Below are 10636 nucleotides of genomic sequence, written 5' to 3' on the forward strand. Positions count from 1 at the left end.
CAACAAACTGGTCTGTTATGGTAAGGAAGAGATCGTCCACACAAAAAGTGGTCTTATAGCTTTCAGGTGCCAATTAATGCCAGAGATGTCAGGATTGGCTCTGATCTTGGCAGCTGAAGAGGCAGCCTGACCACTATCATTGTTAATCGGCAAGAAAGGGAAAGGATACCCATTCACGAGGGCCAAAGTTGTATGGTTATAATATAATGCTGAGATACCCATGAGGAACTTGTTCTGGAAACAGTCATTGCTCTCATCATGAATGTCCACCCCACATGATTGAAGGCCTTTTGCAAATCTAAAGAAAGAGAGAGATTGTAACCTGCACTGATTGACTTGATGTATCAGATCTATGATCCGCCTGGTGTTGTCCACGGCCAGGGTCAAAACCTACTTGGTCCAGATTTATTTGAGATGGGAGGACTACATTGCATCTTTTGGCAAAAAGCTTCAGGTTCACATTTAACAAGGAAATGGGATGATAGCTACTACAGATGGAAGTATTTTTTCAATACTTCAGGATAACCTAAAGCCTACCGCTTGTCACAGCAGGGTCAAACGTCCTACAATCAAAAGCATTAATAAGAATTTGGCAAATTGGTTGTAAAAGAAGGTTGGAAAGCTATCCGGATCTGAGGCAGAGGTTGAGAGTTTGAGTTTCTTTTATTTACTCCAGTGAATGGTCTGAATTAAGGAATTCCACTGCTGTCAGGAAGATCTTTGGAGGTTTGCATGAATGCAGGTAATCATCAATCACAGGCACTAAATCAGACGAGGAGGGATAGGAAGGATTTAAAATAGAAGGAATGGAGTTGCTGGTTTGCCTTTGCCTATGTTTCCTGGTAAGAAGTGTGTCCACTTTAATGCTCTGTTCATTGAAGCGTTATTGAGTTCACATGACTGGTCAAGCAGCCATTTTGGCTAAAACAGCATTAAGGTGGCTGTGCACAGAGGAGAGCTCTCTTAGGTGGGTAAAGTCAAGAGACTAAAGCTAAAGGGTACACACTGGAGCGATGTCATTCTGATTTGACCAAATTGGAATTACAAATAGGGCACATCGCTCAGTGTGTATGCCCGATATGCGCATTCCTGCGTACTGCAGGCCAGCCTGATGATATCGCATGTGGCGCCGTGCATATTAATGAAGGACAGAACGAGTGATTGTTCAGTACTTCATAACATCGCTGTAGTGTGTACTGGCTATAATGCTATGTCCAGTCACTCAAGTGTGTACCCGGCATAAGAAGAGAGAAAATTTGCATCTCCAGCTGACTGATAAGCAATTTCTCCACACTTTGGGGTATATTGTATTTACTATAGTATGGATTTTTAGAAGTGGAGTTGTTTCAGGACCACTTCTCTCCTCATCCTTAGGGGCATATTCAATTGTGTGCGAGAAAAGCAAAAAAACCCCGCACCTGCGACTTTTTTGCTATTCTATTAGGTGCGTTTTTTTAAAAAAAACACGCACCGGGAGGTTTTTATTCATGCACCTCCTGAGCAAGCGTGTTTTTTCCTAAAATCGATGATTTAAGGAAAAATCACTGGGTCTTGCTCTGACACTCCCGCGGCAACCACCCTGAGGACTATTTAAGCAATTGGAAGTATCCAATTAACTTAATTAGTCCTTAATTACTCACCTTCCTCAGCGCTGTCTTCTGCATCTTCTTCTGCATCCAGTGTCGGGAGCCGGCTCTTCTGCAGCAGGGTAAGTATGTCAGTGTGTGGTGTATGTAAGTGTGTGTGTGCATGAGTGTGTGTGTGACCCCCGGGATTCCGAAATTGGCCGCGAGGGGCGCAAGGTTTTAGCCTCGCTAAACCTCGCGCCCAATTGAATATACCCCTTAGTATTTATCAGTGCTTATTGTGTGGAGAGTGGAGATGCTTTGCAAACCAGCATGCCTGCAGCATGATGAAACCCTCTCCCAGTCAAGATGCAATGAGTTTGGAAAATTCTTTGCAGATAAAGTATCCTCCATCCGGGCTGGAATCCCCACAGTGCCATCAAAGGAGTGCCAAACTACCAAGCCTGCCAAGGTAAGCCACCTGTCTCCCTGGAACAGCTTTGACATAATGGATGTAAAAGACATTGCTAAAATTATCAGAATGTTGCGACCCACCGCCTGTGATCTGGACCCTGCCTCAACCAAGTTTCTCATAGGGTGTATGGAAATGATTGGCCCTGTAATTGCAAAAATAGTTCAATGCTCTTTGCAAACAGGCATTTTTCCAGAACCACTAAAGGAAGCAATTGTTAGACCACTTCTTAAAAAATCTAATTTAGACCCCGACTGATGACCAACTATAGACCAGTATCAAACCTTCCTTTTCTAGGAAATGTCATTGAGAAAGTGGTGGCAATGCAACTGGAAACCCACCTGTCTACCCATGATATTTATGATCCATTCCAGTCAGGATTCAGGAGAAGACATAGCACTGAAACAGCCCTGGTATGTGTGCTTAATGATCTTCTGATGGCAAGAGACAGAGGTGATTGTTCAATCTTAATCCTTCTGGATCTCTCAGCAGCATTTGATACTGTGGACCATGGGATTCTAATTGAGCGCCTGAAAAATTTCTGTGGTCTGGATGGCACAGTCCTTAAATGGTTCAAATCATTTCTCACTGGCAGGTCACAGAGAGTTTCTTCTGAAGTAAACTCTTCATCACCAGTGCCACTTCCATGCGGTGTCCCACAGGGTTCTATACTATCCCCCATGCTTTTTGCAGTATTCATGCTACCATTGGGTGAAATAATCAGACGTCATGGCCTGGTCTACCACTGCTATGCAGATGATACACAACTGTACCTGTCCTTTGCTCCAGGTACAAAGGACCCAATAACAACCCTAAATGGCTGCCTAGCTGAGCTTCAGGAGTGGATGAGTGCCAGTTGGCTGCGACTGAACCCTGATAAAACAGAGGTCCTTATGATAGGTCACAGGACAGGGCTACAGCATAGCCAACCAACAGGACTTACGCTTGGGGGTTCAGAATTACAAAACACTAAACAAGTGCGGAATCTTGGTGTTGTCCTGGATAGTGGCTTGACACTTAAACATCAGGTATCAGCCACAATCAAATACTCATTCTTTCATCTGAGGAACATAGCCAGAATCAAGCACTTAATTCCCTCAGAAGATCTGCCTAAAGTCATACATGCATTTATATCATCACGCCCTCTACCTCGGTCTCCCAGCAAAAGAATTACACCGCTTGCAGATGGTACAAAATGCAGCTGCAGGCTATTAACCAACCAGCCCCGTTCCAGCCACATAACACCCATTCTCTACTCCCTTTACTGGCTGCCTGTCAGATGGCGAATTGCTTTCAAGATTGGATTAATAACTTACAAAGCCCTTCATGACCATGGCCCAGGGTACCTGAAGCAGCTTCTGATTCCTTACTGTCCCACTCGATTACTGCGATCCATTGACGAAGGACTATATACAGTACCTAGAATCTCACGGAATTCGTCTGGGGGTCGAGCTTTCAGTTTTGTGGCTCCAACCCTTTGGAACTCACTTCCCCGCACAGTTCGAGAGGCCTCCACTCTAGAATCCTTCAAAAATAGACTCAAGACTTACCTATTCACCCAACCATTTCACTAATGTCCCTTGTTTAAGCTTATTTTGTATTTTGTACTGTAAATGTAAAGCACTTTGAGTCCTTTAGGAGAAAAGCGCTATATAAATAAAATTATTATTATTATTATTATCCAAGGGAATACTCAACCATCCATTGCACTTTTATCTACATTTATTGTTATTCAAGGGACAATATTGTTTGCTGTTACTGTAGCATATTATTATTATTACTACTACATGTACTGGGTATACTAACCATATCAATACCTTCTTCCTCACAGTAGTCATTATTGGGACTACAACTACCATCATAATTATCTTCCTCAGGGTGAGAGTCTAGGTTTTAGGCTCCATTTGCACGAAAACGATGCTTCGGAACGATACATCATTTGAAAACATGCAAATCGTGCAGCTTCCAGGAACTATAACGATCCGATGCACAGCCCCGCGGGTCATTTGTTGTATCTTCAGATATTACATACTGCAGGTAAGATCTGGCAATCTCGTTAACGATTTTGTGCAGATCAGTGGTGTTTTAAGTCCTGCGGCTGATTATACGAACAATCGTCCGATCTGCGTCATTTGAGTGCCATTTAACTGTACACTCGCACCCTTCATTTTGTGCAGCATCGTGAGAAGACCAGAGTGGCAGCACGCAGCAAGATTTTACCTCCCGATTCTTCAGATTTTTGGTATGTGTTCTGCTGACCACCAATGTGTATTCCACTGATCACCAAAGTAGGGACATATGTGTATTTATTTTACCCCCCTGGATGCCAATGTGTATAAAATAATTGATAGATGAGTAAATGAATAAAACTTTATTATTAAAAATAATAAAAACATTAACTCAACATTAACTCAACATTAAAACTGCTAAAACTATGTACAGATTTAAAAATCTTTTAAAAAATTTAACACAAATCCAAAATTTTATAACTTTTGCATAAATTTACTTTATTTTAAAATAACTGTCCACAAATGTGTATTATATGCTTAAATAAGGGTTAGGACCACCCCTCCCCCATTGATTGGTGGCCTCAATAGTCCAAAAATCTGGACACGCCCACTGTTGGGGGTGTCCACATATCATATTGTAGTCCATAATTTATGCTTAGATTATTTTCTCACAGACATGGATAAGGATCGAGCATTTATCTAAGGCTTTATTGAAATGTACAGGGACTATGAGTGTCTTAAAATCCAGGGACTACGCCAACAAGTCCAAACGTAACCTGGTGCTGCAACAGTTGACCAACTTCAGCAGGCCTTTTTACGAAGCTGCCTTATTGGGTACGAAAAACCTGAAAACCTTTTTTTTAAGGAGCACAAAAAAAATCCAGGAATCCAGTAAGTCCGGTGCGAGGACCGATGAACTGTACCAGCCCACGCTGTGGTATTATAACCAGCTCATCTTCACCCTCGACCAGGAGCCACATAGAACAGGACTGGTAGTAATGGCCAAGAAAGAGAAAGGAGAGGAGTCCATAGATGTGGGGAAAACATCTGAAGAAGTATCGGTAAGTAGAAACAAAGTGATTAAATGTAATTGGGAAATGTGAGAGTCCAGATTTTTAGATAAATGTTGAATTCTCACAAGGTCCCCAATAGTCCACTCTACTTTAACCAATAGAGTCCTCCTGCCATGGTACAGCACCTTCTCCAATAAAATAGGCCAGGTACTCCTCCCTGACCTGTTTTGCTCGTGCAGTCCCTTTGAACACAACTCCAGGTGCTGCCACAGAAGGCATTCATACTACCTCCTGCAGCTGTTCTGGGTCTTCTAGTACAGCTGTGCCTGCTGTCCTTTGCTGGGTGGCTTTTTGGCGGAGAAAGTTGTGCAGGACACAGCATGCAGAGACTGCCCAGTCAATTTTGCCCACCCACAGGTTTATGGGGGTGTGGAATATTCGGAACCGGTTGCTGAGGATTCCAAAGGTGTTCTAGAAAGCCTGTAATTGTAGATCCGCTTCTCTTTGGTTAAGGCCCTTTGACGGCAAGTTCAGGGTCTTTGAGGTAAGCCTCTCAAAGAATGGCGTGATTTTGAAGGACCCACCATCTGATGCATGTCCATTCTTTCCAATAACAAGAAAGATGAACTCGTAATTAGTGTTTACCATCACCATAAGTATGATACTAAAGTAGCCCTTATAGTTATAGTAGTATGATCCGGTGTTGGCAGGTTGGGTTATCCGGATACATTTCCCATCGATTGCTCCCCTGCAGTTAAGATAATTCCAACGCCTTTCAAATTCCTCAGCAATGGCTTTCCACTCTTCCACGCTTGTAGGGAGCTAGAAAAAAAAATGGTCATTACAAGTTCTTTTTTTATTTAATCAACAGACTCCAACCACAGAACAGGACATGCCAAGCACCCCAGACCTTTCTTTTAACGCAGTAAGTGAGGGGGATTAATCTGCGCCACCTCCTTCAAACCCACCTAACCCCCCCCCCCCCCTGCCAAGAAACAGCGTCGAAAGACCAGGCACAACCAGTAGCAGGAGGATGCGTTTTTAAAGTAGGCACAGCAAGCCTTGGAAAAACCACTTGATCATTTATCATTTTGCAACATATGTGAGCAGTGCACTAAGACAACTGGACAGTAACCAGCAAGTCCAATTTGAGCGCCTCGTGAGATGATATTTCAGGGGAGAAGCCACCTCCTTGCATCTGAGACGTACCTGGCAGGTCATGCAACTAGCACCTCTGCTCCTCCCACCCCATCACACCCTACTCCCCCACCCACCTACTCGTCCACCTCATCACAACCTACTCCCCTCACCTACCTACCTGTCTACCTCATCACAACCTGCTTCCCCACCCACCTACCTGTTGACTATATACTCAGCCTTATTAGAGGCAGAGGAGAAGAGTTCAGATTACTATAATCTGTGAAATGTTCCCCAGCTCTTCACAAGTTTTATCATTCCCAATAAATATGGTGCTGTATGGTATATGGTGCTTTTGTAGCAGTTTGAAGTAGGTCAGTAAACAAATGCTGTAAGTGCACATTGATGGGGCCGGGACCTCAATATGTGCTTACAGCACATGTTTATTCTCCTCTTCAAATCTGTGCCAGAAACATCATATATCATACCGCGGAATGGGTATGAAATACCGGTGGCTCTACAGTCGCCGGTTCAAATCCCAACACCGGAGCCCCGCACAGTCAAGATCCCGACGGGGTGGTAAGTATGCTATCTCCCCCCATAACCCTCCCTTAGTGGTGCCTAACCCTAACCACCCCCCGGTGTTGTCTAACCTTAACCTCAGCTTCCTGCACCCTAAACCTAACCCTCCCGGGGGGGCTGCCTAACCCTAACCTCCACACAATGGTACTAACCCCAACCCCACCTCCCCGCAGCCTAACCCTAACCTACCTGGGGGGAGCTTAACCCTAATGTCCCCCTGGGGGTGCCTAAACCTAACCCCCCCATCCCCGGGGACAGTGTGCTACTTACCTCCGTCTGGACGTTCAGCATTCCGTCGTTTAGGAGGTCGATGTCGGTATCCTGATGTAATTCGAGACAGCGGCGTCGACAATTTGCTGGCGGTCAGGATTGCAGCGTCGGTATGGCGATGGCCGGTATCTCGTCCACCAGCATTTTAACTACATCCCCATACCGCACCATATTTACGGGAATGATAAAACTCGTGGATAAATTAGTATTAAAATTGTATTCATCTTTTTCAGCAAAATATTTTGTACAGTTGTACTTTTTCTACTAATTTACTAAGGCAAGCAGCCATGTTGGTCGCAGACAAAAAAGTCTATAATTCCCAATAAATATGGTGCTGTATGGTATATGTGCTTTTGTCACAGTTTGAAGTAGGTAAAAAAACACATGCTGTAAGTGCACATCGATGGGGCCAGGACCTCAGTATGCCCTTACAGCGCGTGTTTAATTCTCCTCTTCAAATCTGTGCCAGAAACATCATATATCATATCGCACCATATTTATCGGGAATTATGAAACTTGTGGATAATGTTAAAATTTTATTAATCTTATTCAGCAAAATCTTTTGTACAGTTGTACTGTTCTTTTTACAAATTTAATGAGGCAAGCAGCCATGTTGGTCACAAAAGAAAATTTTTCTAGTGTTTTACACTTAATAACAAAAACTAAAAAATTACGAAGTTTCATAAAACTGGTTTTTGCATTCGCAACAAAAGTGTGATATATTTTTCTTACCTTACAATACTGGTACTGCAGCTTCTTTTACAATAGCTTTGCAGGTCTCCGGGATGATGAGGCCCAAAGCTTGCGGGGAGATAAGGGTCCCAAACTTCAGGTCGTGGCGGTAAAGTGGGCGTGTACAGCTACATCTGAGAGGTGTGCCATAATACTGATTTACATTCAAATGTAAACGAGCCACAAAGCAGTTAGTTAGTAAGATCTATTTATTTATGAAAAGACACTGATACTTTTCAGAAAATGCATGTAGCCATAGGGATCATTGTGCCTTATAACCAATGCAGGGAAATTATACTAATGAACCCATCTGAATGTAAATATCTCTGTTTATTTTTATATATAAACTTCATAATGGGGGTAAGGTGCAATCAGGGAGATTGCTAGACTCTTCATGGAGACAGGGAGAATGCTACTATTTCAGGGAACCTTCCTGACAATCAGGGAGAGTTGGCAAGTATGGTCTATATTTGCTTTCTCTCCAGGAATGTCCAGGAGACGCACACATTTTTGGGGCCTTCTCCCAGACTACCAGAGAAACAGGACACCCACTGACCACTGGCATCATGACCACTTCCCCAGTAAAACAGTCAATGGCAGGGCTAGATGATACGATTCTCTATAACAAACATCCCTATGGTCTCGCCGCCCACTGCTTCATGTCCTGAGTTGGACAGCGCTGTGGGGGCAGGCACATGATAATACAAATAATGCGCCTGGCATCCCCTCCAGCAAGTAGACTGTGCACGCATGCAGTTTATTGTTACCGAGTGCTTCTAGCGTGTTTTAGCAAACAATATTTGTTGGACTCCCCTAGATCAGTGTTTCTCAAACTCGGTCCTCAGGACCCCACACAGGTCACGTTTTCCAGGTCACCCAGCAGGTGCACAGGTGTGTTCATTACTCACTGACACATTTTTAAAGATCCACAGGTGGAGCTAATTATTTCACTTGCGATTCTGTCAGGAGACCTACAAAACATGCACCGTTTGGGGTCCCGAGGACCGAATTTGAGAACCTGTGCCCTAGATGCAGCCAGGTAGTGCATAGGTACACTGTATTTTCCCTCTATTCTGGTAGTATCTTTTAAAATAAAACTGTAGACTACACTGCACTATGTGCATAATGCATTGATCTAAAATATTTAATTTTGGGTGAAAAATAGTGGAATCCACCCTGTAAAACGCCTGCGCCTGTTTCCTAAAACACTTTTGAACTGTTTGCAGAAATACAACAACAATTATTTTTTTTCTATTTTTCCACTTTAACGGTTTGCAAACTGTTTAAATTATAAGCAGCAATGAATATATGTTTTATCCAGCTAAGGACTATGAAAATTGTCCCTGGAAATTATATATAGACGAGAATTGCTTATTAACAGGTTAAAATCACCCATAAGATTTGTCTCCCAGGCAGAAGTGTCTCATACTTGCTAATTGGTGCCTAGAACAGCAGAGGTTTGCAGCAAGCAGTGAAGGTTTAATTACAAGGGGACCAACCCTGGGCAAAGTTTGCCATGGTTCTCATGGAAGAGCAGATTGCAGATCTCAGCCTCTTTAACAAAGAACCAAATGAATTGGACATTAGGGAAATAAAAGGCAAAATCTGATTAAGCATCCACTGAGTCTGAAAAAAAGAGAGCCACAGGGCCAACAAGCCATCGTTAGCATCACCACATCTGCCACTGAAAGCCGCATTGATAGAGATTCATGAACAAAGCCAGAAGCTACTGTGGTGCCTATCAGTGCTTCTCCAGATATTATACCGTCTCTCTACAACACATCTGACTGATCCATCAAAGTTTGGTTAAGGGCTGTAAAAATAGTCATCGTTAAATGAATTCAAAGAAAGATGATTCTATGCAGCCCTCAACGTGGTTTCTAAAACCACAAGGGAAAGATATAGTTCACCTCAGACAATAGTTAATGCTGATAAAATACAAACTGACCAGGTTGTAATTAAATATTCTATCTCTATTTATTCATATTAAACAGAGTTTATACCTATCTGTTTACTGCAGCTACTGAAGAAATTGTTCCTAGGCCCAATAGAAATAAGAAATTTCACATTCAGAAAATAAATTCTAAACCAGAAATATCACGTAATAGTTATTATGAAAATATAGTAGATATAATTGAATACCAAATATTGCTTGTTATCTTTCTGCGCACTCATTTTTGCTCACCCTTAAGAGGGTAACAATTGTATTTATTGTGTGTTTGAGAGGGCTGGATTAACCATGGGGCAGGTGGAGCTGCAGCTCCAGGTCCCCCATGAAAATAGGCCCACAGGATCCGTTGAAGTTTGCCGGGCAGCATGGCTATCATCAAGAATCTCACTGAGGGGGTGGTGCCGACAGATTAAAGCAGTGCGCCGTCTCCCGCCCACCCTGCTGCCTGCCTCTGCTGGTGTTCAGACATGCTCTAATGCTGTGGCTGGCCCCTCCATCAGGACCATAGGCTGCTGCACTGTAATTAATAAAGCTGGGTACACAGTATACAATGTGTGACCCGGCCGATGGTGCAACGCGACGTAATGATACATTGTGCGTGCCATACACACGGCACAATCTGGTGTATGATGGCACAATGTGTCATTGCATGTAACAGCACCGGGTCATTCACCACATTGTCCCATCTGCTATACAGCACAGAAGATGGGATGATGCGATAAACGACCGTTGTGCGCGTACAATTGGGCTTGTACACATTCCATATGATATATAATTTCTGATCTGCACAGGAATGATATGTTGTACGATATATCGTGTAGTGTGTACCATACCTCCCAACTTTTGAGAATAGAAGGAGGGCCAGGGCGTTCGGCCGGAAAAGGGGCGTGGCTTCCAAAAGGGGG

The 10636-nt window shown here is 43.3% G+C and overlaps 1 pseudogene; it reads left to right on the plus strand.

The window, feature by feature from the left end:
- Positions 1-4722: 4722 nt before the first annotated feature.
- On the plus strand, positions 4723-6482 carry LOC148516869 (uncharacterized; annotated as a pseudogene).
- The last annotated feature ends 4154 nt before the right edge of the window (positions 6483-10636 follow it).

Source organism: Taudactylus pleione, unplaced genomic scaffold (genome assembly GCF_031769625.1).
Source record: "Taudactylus pleione unplaced genomic scaffold, aTauple2 ptg000236l, whole genome shotgun sequence".
Taxonomy (NCBI): Eukaryota; Metazoa; Chordata; class Amphibia; order Anura; family Myobatrachidae; genus Taudactylus; species Taudactylus pleione.